The sequence below is a fragment of the Leuciscus leuciscus genome (assembly GCF_965113295.1).
Source record: "Leuciscus leuciscus genome assembly, chromosome: 11".
Taxonomy (NCBI): Eukaryota; Metazoa; Chordata; class Actinopteri; order Cypriniformes; family Leuciscidae; genus Leuciscus; species Leuciscus leuciscus.
The window spans coordinates 32,421,280-32,440,912 of record NC_138735.1 but is presented as its reverse complement, the minus strand read 5'-3'; the positions used below and the strand labels follow the sequence as shown (position 1 = coordinate 32,440,912).

The 19,633-nt window shown below is 36.0% G+C and overlaps 1 protein-coding gene and 1 long non-coding RNA gene across 3 annotated transcripts in view; one reads left to right on the top strand and one right to left on the bottom strand.

Annotated features, from left to right (window-relative positions):
- LOC309508890 (myosin-7-like) overlaps positions 1 to 19,633 on the bottom strand; it is a 44,052-nt gene that overhangs the window by 12,057 nt on the left and 12,362 nt on the right. The window lies entirely within an intron of this gene.
- On the top strand, positions 1,573 to 19,394 carry LOC309509006. Its single transcript, XR_014209768.1, has 3 exons — positions 1,573 to 1,611; positions 2,888 to 2,951; positions 19,302 to 19,394. It is a non-coding gene; the product is annotated as an uncharacterized lncRNA (long non-coding RNA).

The following is a 19,633-nucleotide window of genomic DNA, read 5'->3' as shown; positions in this document are numbered from 1 at the left end:
TAAATGTTCTTAACCTGCATAAACTGCTGTTTCCAACTTGTGTATATCAAAATGTGGCAAACAACTTTGTGTATAAATCAGATAACGTCCTATCATATATTTATACCAATATTTAAGGATGTATAAGGTTATCCCGACTGTTTGTTTTTCTTATTAACAGGTCTTGAAGGTCTTAACATCATAAAGCCTAGTTGAACCCATTCATTACTAGGACCTTGGGAGGGGGTCAGTGATTATTTCTGGTTAGCATCTCAGTGTTGGGTCAAGCAGATGTTTTTTCAAGGTTTTCAGTTTAAAAAAAAAAGTGAAATTATTTGTGGCATGTTGCTTACAGGATTTTAGTGGTTTGCACGAGTGCCTAATTAAAGGGATAGTTCACTTTGAAATTCATTTTTGGTAGGTTTTAGCTTACCTCAAGGGCATCCAAGATGTAGGTGTCTTTTTTTCCGCAGTAGTTTCAATTTTGATATTTTTAGGTCAAACCGTTCTTGTCTGTCAGTCATATAATGCAGGTCGATGGTCACGGTCTCAAAACACAAGCACAGAGTCCAAATTAAAACAATTCCCCGTCGTCCAAATTAAACAATTCCCCATCGTAAGTACACATTGATGGCCTAAGACACGAAACGAGCGGTTTGTGTGAGAAAACGAACAGTATTTATATCGTTTTTACCTCTTATACGCAGACATGTCCGAGTGATCTGAACAGACGTGTACGCAGACTGGTGCATAGATATATACACTAGATGTCGCCTTAAAGACATTCGTTCCAATGAACTGCCGTAGACAAGGCGACATCTAGTGTGTATATATCTATGCACCAGTCTGCGCACACGTCAGATCAGAGCACTTCGACATGGCTGCGTATAAGTGGTAAAAACGATATAAATACTGTTCGTTTTCTCACACAAACCGCTCGTTTCGTGTCTTAGGCCATCAATGTGTACTTACGATGGGGAATTGTTTAATTTGGACGACGGGGAATTGTTTTAATTTGGACTCTGTGCTTGTGTTTTGAGACCGTGACCATCGACCTGCATTATATGACTGACAGACAAGAACGGTTTGACCTAAAAATATCAAAATTGAAACTACTGCGGAAAAAAAGACACCTACATCTTGGATGCCCTTGAGGTAAGCTAAAACATACCAAAAATTAATTTCAAAGTGAACTATCCCTTTAAGTCCTTTACACTGGATTAACAGGAGATCTGGAGAACCTGCACATCCTGTCTCTTTTCCTTTAGCTGCCAGGTCCATCTCTTTCTATGACGAGGTGGAACATTCCTATCCACACTCTTCCCTGAGACGGAGGCGGTTCATTCTCAGCTGTTTAGGCCCTTTGTCGTCTCAGCTCACCAAAGGGTCAATAACTTGACCCATTGTACTTCATGACCACTGAGCAGGCTATTAATGGAGACTAAGGGAGGGGGGGTGGGGGGGGGGGGGGGGGGGGGTGGGGTGGGGTGGTGGTATGTTTGATTTACTTAGACAAGTGTCCAATGGATGTCACATGATGCTTTTGCTCCTTTGATTGAGTTGCTTGTCATTTGTTCGTTATCCCTTGTTCGAGCCAGCTGGATCATGGAGACAGAGAATCAGAGAATACAGGTATTCATATTTGCATGATCTATCTATCTATCTATCTATCTATCTATCTATCTATCTATCTATCTATCTATCTATCTATCTATCTATCTATCTATTAGGGGTGGCACGGTACATGAAAAAACATCCGAACCGTTCGGTTCGCTTGTCTCGGTTCGGTGCGTGTGTGCGTCGCGCGGTTCGCACGGTTCGACGCATGCGCAATGTAGCCTTGTGCCCGTGCTACTGCTAATACAATGCTAAATCATAAATCAGACAAATGTAGAATAACATTACAATGTCCAGCAATCGATTTAAATAGTACACTGGGTTTACTTAGACATTTAATGAGATCAACTCCACTAGGCTATATGTTGTTTTTTTCACGTGAATAAATAGGCTACATAGATCGACTGTTCCACGTACCGGTATGTACTTTAATGGTCCAGTGGCAGAACTTGCCAAGCGTGTCAAAGGTTCTGAGTTCTAATCTGCACTCGTATATATTTTTCTTTTTCATCAAAACCGATTATGTTTATCAGCGGTTGTATATCAAGCAGGGACAGATTTGTATGAATTTTGTTTTGTGATTTCATCGGAACGAATAGAGTAGCCTAGAGTCTCCTCAACGGACTGAAGCGCGCGTCTGAGTGAAGAATGTGCGGCCGCTGCGGTGTGTGCGCGAGCCACGAGAACACTGTATCAGCGCCACTGATCGCAACGGCAACGAGCACTTTGATCACTTGATAAAAAAAAACACATTTCAGCGCTAGATTGCTTCTTATTTAACAAACGAACGAAACGAATACTTTGCTAGTTAACTGGAAATGTTTTATTTATTTGTATTGGTACATCCGTGCTGGGACATAATATCAACCCTGGCAAAAAGTGGTGACAAATAACTGTCCGACACAGCCCACGGGAAATGAGAAGCTGCGTTTTGCAAACACACCCCATTTATGAAATAAATTAATTAATAATTAGATAATTCAGCTATATATCATATGCTGAAGTAAATTTTTGGAGTGTTAAAGATTAAAAGAAAAAACAACAACAAGAACCGTACAGAACCGAAAACCGTGACCCTAAAACCGTGATACGAACCGAACCGTGGGTTTTGTGAACCGTGCCACCCCTACTATCTATCTATCTATCTATCTACTGTATCTATCTATCTATCTATCTATCTGTATGTTATTGTTCTTCACAATTAGGCAAATTAGCATGACTTTTGACCTCTGCTCTACAAATCTTCTTTTTTCCTTACTCTCTTGACCCTGGTTTTTCTGCCCCCCCTCAGCCACACACAAACACTGTGCTCCCTGCAGGAGAAGATCCAACTCATCTCTGAAGCACAGATGAAGGTAATGCAAAGCAATGCTTTTTCTTTTAGATTTTTAGTTGCTTGGTGTTGTAATTGACAGGAAAAATGTTTTAAGGATCATATTTCATAAATACTGAATGAAACTGTTTAATAAACTAAAAACAACCACATGTTCATAATATGTGAGAACCATTGAAATAGTAAAATTACATAAATTAATGATTACAAAATATCTGCATTCACCAAGGGTGAAATGACTGGATCATACTTCACACCAAAAAAGAATAATGTTTGCATTAAGAAATTGTAGCCTTTAAATGTTTAAATTCCTAGTTGCTTTCTGTAATGTGAAAAATATTGCTGTAATATAGGAAAAGTTATTTAAAATGTAAAGTATGTTTTAAAAGTACAATCAAAATATTATATTATATATATATATATATATCAATATTTTACACTGATGTATTCGGATGTTATCCAAATGAAGTCACAATTAGTAAATGAACTTATCATTTACAAAACGTGACTATACGTTCATAAATGATTAATACGGGACAATTAATACATACAATAATTTACAAATGTGTTGTAAGTTATCTTAAAAAATTGTAAATCATGAAATAATCAAACAGATCATTAGTAAATGGTTAATTTTGAACAGACCAGCTTACAACTTCATGATACATCAATAAATTATATACTGAGGATTTACTGATGGTTTGTTCATCATTTGTTCATGATTAACCATTTTTATTAAGATAATGATACTAAAACAATTTGGTAAAAATGGTATAATAAGTATTCAACAATAAAGTACTTACAAATAATTTGCAAATTATTAGTTTATAGTTTATTCATACTTATATATAAGTATGAATAAACTATAAACTAATAGTTTGCTAATTATATATATGTATATACCACATATGCCATTGTGTGTGTGTGTGTGTGTGTGTGTGTGTGTGTGTATTTAATGTATTTGTAAACATTTTAATGGCATAATGAATGCCATTAATGTTAAGTAAAGGTTAGTTTAACTTTAAAGCACTTAATTAATGGCATTTTCCCATTGTTCATGACCTAATCCAAAGTGAGAACTATTTACTCTTAAAGGTATAGCGGAGGATGTTTCTTCCTGGCGGGTAGTCTAAACTATTGGTCCTCCTAATTGTCAATCATTCTGGTGAATCAATCAAACTTTTCAAAAAGTGGAGAGGGCGGGTCTTATCTAAAATTTGGAAAGATCCTCCGCTATACCTTTAATTACCAATTACCAATTCCTTTACTACTAGCTAATTAAACTAATAATTGTGTTAATTACAGTGACAATGCATAGAGAAGTCACTATCTGTACATAGCCTATTAATATATTAACCATGTAGAGACTAAAATATATAAACTATGAATAAACTAGTTTGTTAATAATTTGTAAGTATATTATTACTGTATACTTATTATAAAGTGCTACTAAATTGTTTTAGTATCGTTATCTCAATAAAAAATGGTTAATGATGAACAAACCATTAGTACAAGTACAAGTTGTAAACTGGTCTGTGTTCAAAAACATGACTTATAGTTAAAGGATTCCAGTGGGTTATGTTAAATCCTTTCACTCGTCAGCACAGACTTGTGTTCTGGTTGGAGTGTGTGGGATCTAGCGATAATGTGAACCTGTTTTACCTAAGCCCACATGCAGGTGCACAGGGGTTAAAGACTCCATGTGTGTCAGAGAAGACAGCTGTCTCTATCCTCCCTAGTCAGCACTTACATTGCAGTACAAACTACAATGTGTTCAACACTTGTTATAGATGCATGAATAAATCATAAACAAAGCTTTCTGCATGCACTAATCTAAAGTGTAACTGTTTATCACTTGTAAATGTGTTAACTATCATTTGTAGATCTTTCTTACCTGTTACAAATATGTGAATATGTATACAAGTCTTTTGCAACACGCTTGCGAATGCCGAATTAAAAACTATGCGGCAAACCACCATTTTAACAATATATTTTTTTAAATGTATCACTTACCCTTATCTTGCTCACTTTTCCCCCCTATTTTCCTCTTCTCTGCACCAGATTGATAGTGTCGCCGCCTCCTCTTCATTTTCAAACAACGCACACGACTGGCACAAGAAACTTTATCAAAATTATTATTACCATGCATTTCTGTCTGAACGTCTGGTATGGTATGGGGCCCCCTGGTGGCCACGAGGGCCCTATGCAAACACTTATATCCCTTATTAGGTAGGGCCGGCACTGCTTGCATCTTACATATTTGTGCTTTTGAACATAGACCAGCTTACAACGTCAAGATACATCAATAAATTATATACTGATCATCTACTAATGTTTTTTCTTTAAGTGATTAATAGTATGTCAACTAATAACTTTTTCACCGTCTACTAATGATTTACAAAAAAATTTAAGATAACTTGCATAATGAATTTTGTAAATCGTTAGCATAACACTTATTAATCATTTATGAAGGTATAGTCATGTTTTGTAAATGATTACAGGGTTTTTCCTGGGTCAAAAATGGTCTTCAGTGGAGGCTGACAAACATAGTCATACACACACACACACACAGTAAAAAGAACAATACCCACATGATCTGTGAGCCCAAGACTGACGCTATATTTATTTACCTGTCACTCTCACTGTCATTGTTTATTGCCCTCTTTGCAAAAAAGCTGTGATTTTTCCACTGGCTTTCATAGCTTTGTAAGTTAGGATCCTTCTTTGCTGGACTTGATAATTATTTTGATGTGTATATACAGTATATTGAAAAGTAGCATTAAAAAGTTTATTTTAACTAATAGTCAAATGTTCTACCTTATACAATTGAATAAAATTAGCAGCTATCTAACAACAAATTGATTTGTGCTTTGTTCTGGTTTCAACTCACTCCAGTGGATTATTAAGGCTAAATCTTACTAACCACTCTTGCTAAATTGGGTAAGCACACTTACGTTCTCATTTCAGAGGTGTTCTGAGTAAATAATTTTTTTCTGATTCAGACAGTGATGTCTCGTGAGTTCAGTGTTGGACAAATCAGTTGTTTTAACCATTCATTAAAATTAATCGTTAAAAGTCATTAGGTCACGAATCGGACATTAGCGGACGAGGACACGTGTGTGTCCCAAAAGGATATCCCAAAAGATTTGAGTCAACACAGAAAACAAGTAAAGGATTTTTTTTTCATTTATTGAAATTGTGTTTTATGTCAGCTTCATATGCGGAACGCTTGTCAGAGAAGGCAACGTTTCTTGAGCATTATTCACACCCACCGGTATTTCAGAAAAAAATTTCTCTGAATGTGCCACGTGAAACAAGGATTCGTTTTCCGACCTTTTACCACGGTGTCAGTTGATTTAGATTAACCCTCTGAGGTCTGAGCTGTTTTCTGGGCCCTGGAGGTGTTCTGACATGCTCTGACATTTGTGTTTTTTTCTGTTACTAGTGACATTTTCATGGCTAAAGTCTAATTACACTGTATTCAGCACAAACTCTGCTACAATAATATATCAGCAGCATGTATGTAAAAGTTTGTAGTTTTGAGATAATGACATTTATGCGTGGTTTGTGAAAATACAAAAAAAAAATTCTCACTGAAATAAGGCCATGAAACCCATACTGATTATTTCTTCACAAGACTTTTGAAAATTGTATGACTAGGGCTGGGTATCGATTCAGATGTTACAATTCGATTCGATTTCGATTCGCAAGCTCTAATTCGATTCGATTTCGATTCTCGATTCGATTTTCGATTTCGATTCTCGATTCGATTTTTCCAATTTCGATTCTAAATTAATTTCGATTCGACTCACTCAATGAATATTAAATACAAATCCTATATTTATTAAAAAAAGAAAAAGAAAAAAAAAAGTGAACAAGTTTTCAACTGTTTAATTAATAAAAAGAAATTAAGAGCTACAAACCTGTATATTAAACTCTTTTTATTTTAGGTACACTTGGGTACATTAAAACAGAACCCAACTCTATATTTCAAATGCATACAATGAATAGACAGGATTTTGATGCAAGATGAAAAATTGATGCTGAAAATTGGACAAGTCAGAACAGTCGCATGTCTTGATCAAACAGGTTAACAATCCTCACATAAACCCACATATAAAAACGTTGCATATAATATAATATGTGCCCTTCCTGTCTAACAGCTAGGCCATACAGAAATTGAATAAAATTATCAAACAGTCTGTGTTGCATTAATTATAAATTATATTGACTAATCAAAGTTACAAAAGTTCTTTATTCAAGAGCAGTGAGTGTTTTTCTCTGTTCTCTTTGTTCTTTGATTAACTTAAATGACAGAGATAATTAGTGGCTACAGTGTACTGTCCCTTTAAGACCAGCCGCTGTTGACAGAGACGCGGAACTCACACGCGGACTCATTCTCTCACGAGGCACAACTCTTCACGTTCGTCATAAGACTGCTCTTATGTTATAAAGATACTCGACAAAAATACATTTTGGCATAATTGTGTGTGTTCTTCGTTCAAGCGCGAAAGATAATTCTATTCTGTGCTGTCTTGTGCGCACGCACGATATCATCGCAAGTTTTTCTGTCACAGTCACGACAGCATTTTGGCAGCATTTTGGTCATATAGCCTAATTGCGTATAGGCTTGTCATAGCGATTGCGATATGATTAAACGTGCAGCACTAATTGAGGTTATTTTATGATTTAGATAAAACTACCATAAAATCTCACAGCATTAGCTATAAAAATGAGTTTGCAAGCCTATGAACAGTGGAGGAAAACTAATACATAAAGATGGGAAAAAATCGATTCTTGGCGTTTGAGAATCGATTTTGAATCGACCACATTTTAAAAAACGATTAATCGAAAAATCGATTTTTTTGCCCAGCCCTATGTATGACATAGCCTAGAATATTTGCTCCAAAACTATGTGAAAATCACCCTGACTGCTCATTCAGATAAGACAATATATTGATTTAACATTTCTAAGACGTGTTTTGTGTGACAAAGCCATATGCGAAGAGGCGTGATCATCTCATGAATATGTAAGGCTTTAACACCTGAGAAAGACAAAGACACTCCCCTAACTGCCCTATTAGGAGCGATCAGGCCCTGTCATTCAGAGCAACCTTGCACAAAGAATGAGGAGATTTAAAAAAGAATGGCTTTTAGATTGTTTGGATTTATTTACAACACAACACAATCCAAAAATACAAATGACAAAAGAGCACATTGAAAACAATGATCCAAAGACAGAGACCTTTGTGCCATTCCTAAAAACATTGTACATACCTTTCATTTCCAAGGTGTTTGATTTTCACTTTACCATGTTCATGTACAGAGACTCATGTGAATGTTGAAGTCAGCAGGACTCAGTTGCATCTGGTCCCTGAAAGAAAAAAAAAAAAGAAAAAACTGTGAACATACTGATATCAAGAGAAACTATAGGGCTGCACGATTTTGGGAATAGATTTTAGATTTTTCTGGTTAAAATTTCTTTTTAAAATTCACAGAATACACACACACACGTTTCCAACAATATATAATGAACACCAGGTTTGTTGTGCCTTGTAGGCATAGGCTACGCAGTGCTGCATAAAATAATAATAACAATAAATTAAATCTTCCAAAAGATTTCAAGAACAACTACGCTAGAGAAAAATATATTGATTATCATATGTTACTTCAAATGTTTCCATTCGTTATGATGATATGAAATGAGATAATAGTAAAAACATAAAGCCTAATGTTTGGTGCATTTTTCCTTTCAAACGCAATCGCGCTCCAAAATATGATACATTAAAACCCACAGCGCGCTCCAAAATATGATACATTAAAACCCACAGCGCGCTCCAAAATATGATAGCCTACATTCAAACGCCATCGCGCTCCAAAATATTAAACATTATGGTTATACATATCTATGTTTGAGCAGATATCCACAAACAGTATTTAACAGTAAACACGGGTCTAAATAGTATAATATTCACCATATATCTAGCACCAGTTCAACTGCAATGTGAAGTTTATGCAACAATACCATAAACTAATAAGTAAGAATTTCTTACCTTACATCTTTCTTGTCTTCAAATCGCGTTCTTCTTCTTCTGGGGGTAAATCCAATGTAAGCTCAGACGTGTCTTCCAAACTCGACGAAAAGCAGAGACTTGTGAAGTGTTTTGGTGTTTTGTGTTTGAGGTAACGAGGGCGTTCGCGTTCCATGTGGAGATTTGCATGTGAATCTCTTTTGCGCGAGTGGGCGTGTCGAATTAAAAAATAATTAGCAAGCGTTTGAGATACTGGACATCCTGTTGGTTTTATACAAATTACTTAAACAGAGAATATTTGTTTTCAGTTTGAATCCGATCATTTAAAAGTACACACTTAAATGTGTATAAAGGTATATGGCTCATAAATGTGTGAGAAGTATTCGCCGAGTTTTGTTTCAGTTTATAGACGTGCTCAAGAAAAAAAAGTTCACCGCGACGGAGAGGCAGAACGCACACCCTGTTTATTTTCTTTATTTTACAAAAGCACAATGTTTTGATTTGATTGTAAGTGGACACATACAAAAGTAGAAATATCACAGATTATTTTTTTATATTTCTTTTTTCTGTATAACCATAAATGACGGAGTAATTTAAGTTTATGTTGCTGCTATGTGAAAAAAATCCAGCAAAACGCGTCGGCGCGTTTCTCGACCTCAGAGGGTTAATATGTGAGAGAGAGCAAAGACTGTGCTTAGTTTGAAGACAGAGAGAGTATACAGGGGCGAGAGGCACTCTCTCTGCTCGTTCTCTCCCTCAGTTAACTTGCACCTTGTCACAAGCGCAGCAGTCATCTGCATCACTCACAAATAGTGACAAATATTTCTAAATTTTTCGGCCGATATTGATAGCCGATTATTCCGAATGATATAGGCCGATACCGATAGTTAGATTTTTCTTAAGGAAAAAAATCTCTCCCAAATAATGCTGCAAACTACATAGGGAACCCTTTCATTTGGTACACTATAATATTAGAGGTTAAAATTAACACCAGAGCTATTCAACTGCTATTTATTTCCAGATATAATATTTACATTCAAATAAAAGCTGAAATGTTTGTATACAACTCGGTTGCAAATAAGGCACATTTATTCAAACATACATATATAATTAACAGTAAATAAGCTCTTCTCTAGTGTTTTTTAATGCTAACTAATGAACTGTGAACACTTGTTAACTTTCCTGAAGTTAATGCAACATTAAGTGATAGGGATGGGGCCGATCCGATCCAGTATCGGTATCGGGACCGATACCAGCGTAATTCACGTATCGGATTTTCCCGATCCAACCTGCGGAGATATCCGATATCCTTGAGTCATGTCTGCGCTTTAACGTTGTCTGCTGAAATGACTCCAAAAGTGATTCCCGCCGGCTAGTCTGCTAGCTGGCTGCAAACTGCGGAATAGATTTCCTGAACGGAGGCGCGGCTCAATGAGACACAGAGTTATGAGACACGCCACCGCTCAGGAAATCCATTCCGCAGTTTGCGGCCGCTGTGTGGAAATTCTTCACACTGGAAACACCGCAGAGCAAGACAGCAAAATGCAATGTTTGCAAAGCCGTAATTCAGAGCTCGTTGAAGCTCCCTCGCGTCGTACAACACAACGAATGCAATCAAACATTTAAAAAAGCACCACGTTACTGTGCGTTCACACCAAACGCGAATAGCGCGTCAAATTCGCGTCTGCCGCGTCTAGTTGGACGCTTGAATATTTTGAATCCATTCGCGCGCCCAGAGCGAAATTGACGCTCGTAAAAAGCAAAAGTTTGAAGCGAAATTGACGCGCGTCTGAGGCGAAATCCGCTTGTCTGTTTGCACATGGCTGATGTTGATCGAGCATTCATCGAGAGAGTTACAGCATCGGAGCGAGGATCACCCTTTAGATAGTGTGTGTGTGTGTGTGTGTAAGATGTTTACACTTGCACTTTTCTTATATTTCAAGACTCAAGTATTTGACATTTTGGAAATGTAATAAATATTGACATGACCTACAGTTGCATATTTGTTTTCAGAATGGGATTTTTCCTGTTAACAGGATTTACTGTTTTTCTGACTTCCTTTTCTGACCTTATACTTACCATACATGCATAAATATGTAGGCCTACATATCATACTTGCCTGTTGAGAGGAGTTTATTTCAGCATCATATAAAATAAACAATAATGATAATAATAATATTAAAGCAAACACAGCTCTGGTATCGGAATAGTATCGGTATCGGCCGATATCCAAATTCAGGTATCGGGATCGGATCGGAAGTGAAAAAATGTGGATCGGTGCATCCCTATTAAGTGATATTGTTCATTCGTTCGTTTTATTGACATCTTTTCACACTTGAAACGCAGTTTGAGTGATTACATGAGTCATGATACAGATTTCGGTAAGTTGTACTGTATCTTTCAACATACCTTCTGATATTCATGCGTGTTTTTCTAGATATAATTTGTATTAAAGTGGAAGAAAAGTATCGCGCTGCTGCTTAAACTGCCCTTACGAAAAATACGTTTACTTCAACTTAAGTTTATGAAGTATACTTAAGTAATGTTCAAGTATATTTTTAAGTATACTTTATGTAGTAAGTATACTAATATCAATGTGTACTTGTAGTAAACGTATAAGTGTACTATTTCAATACTGCTTGGGACTAAATTGGCCCACTTTTAGTATAAAAAAAGTATACGTTTATGTGTACTATAAGTGTAAGAGTAGTAAACTACTTGTTTACTATTTTAATACAAGTAGTACATTTTTTAGTTTATGAAAGTACACACTGAAGTGTACTCTCAGTAAACTACTAGTTTAGTAGTTTATACTGCAAGTATACTTGTAAGTTTTCTTTAAGTGAACATTACATTATGCTTATAGTTTACTATTTATTATTTTTGCACTTGCAGTATACTACTATGTTCAAATGTAGATATTATTTTTTATACTTGAAAAATACCTTTAACTGTACTTTAATTTTAAAAACATTTTATTAGCTTCATGCATCGTTTTTTATCAACACTTGAATGTCGGTAAGTTTCTTAAAGAAAGGCAACATTTTAAACAAAAAAGTTGAGAAAATCAAATTTTTGTCAAAGACTACGCCTTGATCAGATTCAGAACGAAGATCAAAACACAGATGAAGTAGATCGAGTCCAAAGCTTCACAGTCGTTTTCTCTTCATGAGTTGGACATTCCATTTGGTAACATTTAAGCAGTTTTGATTTACTTGCTGTTTAATGTTTGATGATCATGTTATTTTACATTTGCGAGAGCAAACTTCACTTGTTTCAGCTTCTTCTTCTCCTGTGTTTTGATCCGGAGATTCTTTTCTAGAAGATGTGTCATAGCGCACCCTACCGTATAACAGTGAAAACATGGATAGCTGGAAAATTCAGTCAATGGTGGGGAAAAGTAGAATTCGAGTAAATTCACTACCAGTGGACTAGCCTACACAAAAATTCAGATACGCAGAATTAGAAACATGTCTGTTTTATATCAATATTCTAATCAATATTTTCAAACAATGTAAGTTTCATAAGACTTTATATGAAAAATTATGTAAAACAAAGTATATTTAATAGGCTACTCGATCAAAAGAGTTTTAACACAACTACAAGCCAAGCATACTTTGAATACTTAATTATACTTTAAGAAGGCCTATATTTCGATCAAAAGATTGAGTACAAGTACAGGCCAAATATACTTGGACTTTTCTCTCAGTATAAGTCAAGTACACTTAAGTGTAATTTTAAATATATTTCTGAGAAGTACATAAAGTATATTTTTGAGAAGTAAATAAAATGTAGACTGAAAGTATACTTTCTTATTTTTAGTTTAAAAGAAGTATACTAATAGAACACTTGAATAAACTTCTTTTTCGTAAGGGTGAGGCGCCTTTCATAAGGGTGTCATGTTACATTTAAGAGCTTTATTGTTTAAATTTCATGATAAAACGTAGAAAATTTGAAAGCTTAGTTTCTTATCAGATATAACAGAGCACAAAGCTCTTTGCAATTATTGGATGGGAGGCGTTCCAAATAAAATTTTATGTAGGGAACTACGGGTGATTCATAGATATAAAGCCTTCATTAAATTCGCATTATTGTCGCGTTAACTTGCCCTAATTCAACACAAGAGAGATTTTCTTCACACACAGTATGAGTTGCTTTCTGAAACGTTTTTCTGCACCCTTTTGATTGACAGGATATAATCGGCACTGATCATTGGCTGTTTTTAAACAATCGAATGATGGTCGATAGTGAAATTAATTGCTTTAATCAGCCGATACTGATTATTGGCCAATACATCGATGCATCTATTCTCATAAATCACAATAACTGATCAAATAAGGCTTTGGTCGGACACAAATTCATTTTGCCAACCGGCAAAAAGTTTTCAATGCAGGAAAATACCCTGGATTAGTTTATCATATAATAATTGATAAATTACTTATTGCAGAATTAACAAAACATTCATAAAATGTTAGCATATCACTTATTAAAGGAACCATATGTAAGAAATGAATTTCAATTAATCATAAAATGGCCCTGATATGTCACTAGACATTAAAGGGGTGGTAAAACGCCTTTTTTCGAAGGCTTGATTGTGTTTGTGGGGTGCACTGTAACATGTGTTCATGCTTCGTTTTTAAAAATTCGCATTATTTTTCACATATTTAACCATTATTCTACACTGCTCTGTCCCTCCTTGTAAAAACGGTCGGATGATTTCCGCGTTCTATGAAGCCCCCCCCCCCCTTCAAAATACGCAATGGGCTCAGATTGGTTAGCTGGCCCAGTGTGTTGTGATTCGCTAACCTCCAAGTGCACGTTGTTCGGAAACGTCACGCCCCCTTATCTTTACCGCTAGTTTGTGCTTCAGTAAACAACGGCGTCAATATTGCCATACCAGTTTGAGCCCGAATCAGACCCAGAGAATGTTAGTGGAGAGGATCGAGCAGAAACTGTTCAAGAACGGCTGTTAAAGGACGTTTCAGAAAGGTATGTTAGACTGCAGATCTATTGTGATCGCTATATGACACTGTTACTTTTGTATATTTAGAACGATTGTAGCTAAATATCTGTCGCCTGAACTATTAATCCAATACGAACACTAAACATTGGCTTTACAACAGTAGCCAAATCAAACACAAAACCATGTTTAGCATGCCTGTAGATAAACAAGCATGTAACGTTAGATAAACAATACATAAAAGCTATAATCAAAGAATAATTTACACTGATCACATAAACGACAACACAACAACCACGAACATTCCAAGTTCGCTGCGCTGGTGATATTAAACAGAAGTTTGTATGTGTTTGTCGGATAAGTATGAATTAACGTTAGCATTTAACAAACTGGTTTGTGGAGCCAAACAGCGTTGTCCTTCGTTTACTTCCTTGCTACAACGTACAATTAACAATACGAACTATCACAGGAAAACACAACTACGAAAAATAAATCATACTTACAGGTTGTGGCCCGTAAACAGTTTCTGTTTTTAAAGTTGGAACTGCTCCATCTTTCAGGACTAGCCGTTGTGCGAATCCTTCATCGGAGGAGGGGTTTATGTAAATATTGGGCTTAGTGATGTCAGCAAGCCCGCAGGAATGTCGTGTAGTCCCTACTGGCCGTTTTTTGTAGTTCTTAGAAATTGATTTCTTTAAAAGCAAATATCTCCCTTTGCTTTAAACTTTGAAAGTTGTAACTTTGCAGATGTTGTTTATGCTCAAACAGCAACATTACACACTAACTAAAGTTAGAAAAGTGAAATCGTGTTTTACCACCCCTTTAAGAAATCATGTTCATTTCAAATACTTATATCTCTGACAACAGTAGTACGGCCAGGATATTGTCATTTAAAAGTGAAGTTGCAGCCCTCAACTGATTTTGATGTTGTCATGTTGTGTTTTGGCCTGATGCTCCACCCTCCACCTATCTACTAATCACAAAGTCAGTAGTGTTTCGGCATCCGGGTTGCCAGCTCTGCTCTAGTTACCACAGCTGCAGCTACAAACGTGTCGGATAAAAAATGTCTAACGTTATGAAACCTAAAAGAACTCGATATGAATCCGAAATACGTCGTGACAAAGTCCGAAAAAAAAAACTTACTGTGTAGGACTCGTCACTTGCCATTGGAAGCTCCTTGTAGCAGCCTACGTTCCTGCTGGATCCTGCAGCCTAATGGGCCTTTCACACAGGACGCGGTATGCGCGGCGCTGGGTTCAGCGTTGCCCTTCAGATACAACACGATTTGCGCTGCGCTATGACGTAGGCGGAGTTTTAAAAACTTTTACGTCTGTTGTTCCTCCTTTCAACTATATAGAAAAAACTATACCTCTACTCCACGTAATTTAACAGGTGTAGAGTTCATTCATGGGGGACACATATTAAAAAACTGTTTACACACATTGCCTACCTACAAGTTACCTGACTGTTAAAACACAACTATTTTTAATGTAAATCTGTCTGTCTATGAGACGATCGTTCCATACCATCTTAATATAATTTACTTTACAGTTCAGGGAGGAAAAAAGGCTTTTAACACATACTGCCCGTGCATACGTTCTATGTATAACAGTTATATCTAATAACGTATAGACAGATCACCAGGTGATCGCCCATATTGAATATCTACAACAAGCTACCTGATTTACACATCTGACATGCCAACTTGAATGGAGATATGTCTCCATGACACAGCTTTCCTGACGATATCCCTATACGACCTCAAACTCAGGAAATTCCGACACACACAGTACTAGCCGTTCCTCAATTTTGATTTCCGTGCTTGTTTGGATCCCCCCATTCTATTGGCCGAGCTGGTAATCGTCACAGAGCGCAGCGGCAAAAGTTGAACTATTTTGAACTTTCACCGCGTGAGCACGCCAATGATGCGCACCGCTGCGCTTGCGCTTTGGTCGACGCAGCAACAAAACGTCCTTGTGCGGCACAAGCCATTGAGATGAATGGGTTTTATAGCGCAGCGCCCCGCATACCGCGTCCTTTGTGAAAGGCCCATAACTGCCAACCTCGAGTCAGGGGGGAGGGGATACACCGCTCTACAGTAATTTGAAAGTGATTGCAGTACCAGTTTTGGCCACAATCTTACATATGGTTCCTTTAATCATTGTATAATTAACAAAACATTCATAAAATGTTGGCATATCACTTATTAATTATTAATAAACATATAGTCACGTTTTGTAAATGATTAGTTCATCATTAACTAAAAAATTCTAAATGACTCATAACTGAACAAAGTTTTACATGTAATACTCTCTCACATAGTCTTTTCTTATTTGTTACTGTTGGTGTAATTAGTAACACTTTACAATAAGGTTCAGTTCATTTATGTTAATATAGGTTAATGTTAATTTCCGCATATACATTTTTTCAAACATTTCATGAATTAACAATGAAAGTATGTTTAAATATAGCATAAACATTTACATAAATTGATACATTGTTGTTCATGGTACTTAATGCATCAACACATTTTAAAAGATTGAACCCTATTGTAAAATTGTAGCAAAGGTAGTAAAACAACTTTTTTTCCTGAGCGATACCAGTGGAAATGTTAAAAATATTTCTGAAGCATTCATGTGTAAATTGTGAATACATCAATTGGTGTTCAAAAAATAAACAGCATTGTGGTGGTTACTTGAGGTTTAGAAAAAAGAAGAAAAAACTTTAGGTTTATGATTCAAATATTGCCAACTTAATTGACGAGAAAGAGATTCTGCTGAAATGAGCTGAACTGTAAATTCCTAGTCTAACGATGATGGCTGTTTCCAACCATAATTTATATATCCTGTAATTTGAATCATAATTCACATTCACCATAGAGATGTAATAGTCTATGTACATGTAGGCTATTATTATATGGTACTTAAATTATTCCCTGCATTTTACTGCTCTATCAAAATGGGAGATTTTTTATTTTATTTAATGGCTTTAATGGAGGCATTATAATAGATCCATGTGCACTTTAAATCATAATGCCTTAATTTCATTTTATTCCCTGAGGATGAGCTGTGTCAAAACCATAGACTGTAAAAAAATATGGACGTAGTGTCTGTGACGTCACCCGTAATGTTTCTAAAGAGCATTTTTTAAGCCCAAAGTGGGCGGAGCCGGTCGTCCCCATCTTGGCAGCGCGTCACTCCCGGATAAACGGAAATGGGCAATGAGGCTGGATTAGCTGAGGTGACGTGACGCTAACAGACTAGTAGTGACAGCAGCCGGCGCGTTTTGCTGGATTTTCTTCACACAGTAGCAAAACAGACTTTAAATTCTCTGTCATTTATGGTTATACAGATAAAATAAACGTTAAAAAAGAAACTGTAAAAGGTCTTCTTTTGTATGTGTCCACTTACAACCAAAACAAAACATTGTGCTTTTTTAAAATAAAGAAATAAACAGGGTGTGCTTCCTGCCTCTCCGTTTTCTTTCTGGAGCACGTCTCTGAACTGAAACAAAACTGTCACACAGACATGAGCAATATATCTTTATAAACATTTAAGTGTCTACTTTTAAATTATATAATTCAACACAAAAACAAATATTCTCTGTTTATGTAATCTGTATGAAAAGAGATGTCTATCGTTCTCTGTATATAGGATATATATATATATACTGTATATAGGGAGTGGTGTAACTTTGCTTTTCATTTATTACTTAAAGCTCACTTGAAATTCTTCAATAGCTACTACATCAAAAACTACTAGCCTAACTGATAAAGTTCACACATTATTTAAAACAAGGGAACAGTCAGTAATAAAATAAGAACAAATACACAAATTACAAGCAGAGATGAATACTAAGGGCCTTTAGAATACTAACCCCAAAATTACATGTGTGAAACCTCCCCCGGACCACAGTCCGGACCAAACAGACGAAATTTGGTCCGACGAAAAGAGGTAGTCTCGGTCCGGATCAAATTGAACAAAGGTTTGGTTCGTTTCTAGTGTGAAAGCATTTTCTGTATGGTTCGGACTTTCAGACCATTTACAGGAAGTTCCGGTGGTTCCCGCGTAGCCTAAACAACTGAAGAAGAATATTTATGTGCAGATCTAGATTTTTCAGATCTAAAATGTTCGCACAACGAGGACGTTCATTTGGCGAATTTTAACTAGTCTCGAGTATAGTTGGTGCTGCAGGTAGCAATGCCATAATAATAAAAGTATAGTGGCAACGATATGCGTCTGTTCATTCATTCTTGTCAAAGTTACCCGCCGAATTGACAACACGCTGACGCCAGACGCACATCCAATCAATGTCAAGATGCAGCCCATATAGATGATGACGACAGGACGCAAGTACGTCATGTAAAGTTCTTTAGCGCGCTTGCATAATTGCAATGTGAAACCAAACCGAAACTAACCGAATTTATACAATTTATCAAAACATGAACTTTAGTTCGGACCTTGGTGCGGACTTTCAGGTGTGAAAACTCCCTAAATAACAAAGTTACAAAGTCTAACAGTAGTATTCAGGTACGGAAATTAATAATCAAGCCTAAATGTAAAATAATACTATCTGTCACTGTAGAAATTAAATATAGGGTCTAGTTTCATCGCGTTTAAAATTGTTTAAATGTGTAAACTGGCAAGACAAAACACGTCCAAATTATAAACTTTCACTCTATGATGGTTAAATTTAGCAGTTAATCCGCGAATCACATGCGTGCCGAGCCGTGGGGCCTGATCCGTACGGATCATGAATCAACTGCGATCCATTCCACCCCTAGAGGTGACCCATGCAAACCTGTCAACGCCCACATCAGCTCGATTAAAGCATCAAGTTTGATCAGATTCATGCACTTTACATCATCTTAGGACTTTCCAATGTATATTCAAACTAATGAATCCTTAACTTTGAAATCAGTATGATAAACTTTATGCCTTTTACAAAGAAAGATTACACTTGAAAAATTTTTTAAATTGTAATTGTTGTTGATTTACCTGTGAAAACTTTTTAATAAAATAGCCAAAAATATGTTAGAAATATATAGATCTAGGTTAATATAAGCCTTCTCATTAAATTATTTATTATTGTGTTTCGTTAGTGACAAAATTGGGGGGAGAAAAATTATTCCATACAGTATACAGTATAAACACCTTGTTTCTTTGTATGGTTGACCCTACTTCAAATGACAATTTAAGAACATTTAGAGTTTAGTTTGAATTAGTTCTTACACTAGACTAGTCTGTGGCATATAGAGTACATTCAGGCAACTGATTTACTGTTGTGTTCAGGATCACGTTGGGATATTGCAATGTCTACATTGTTAAAAAAAGACAAAAGAGGATGAGGTATTCATTTTCATGTTTGGTTTATTCTACAGAACTACAGAAGAGATTGTCACAGCAATCAATGTTTAGAGATATCCATCTTATATTTTCACTCTTCATCAGCCCCCTTCTGTTAGGAAGAAAAAAATATATAATTGTTAAACGTAAGCTGATCCAGTTCAAAATTAAACTCTGCACAGCTAATCAATATTTATGTTTTTTTTTTTACACACTTGTTAAATAACAAAATGCATTTCATTAAGTGTAGTTGTTGAAACTACTTGCTATTCATATCCTAAAGTCACTAAAAAGTGCCGATCTACTGTGACTATTTACTTGAGGTTTTTTTGTGTGTCTGTGTGTGTGTGTGACCAAAATCACTTGT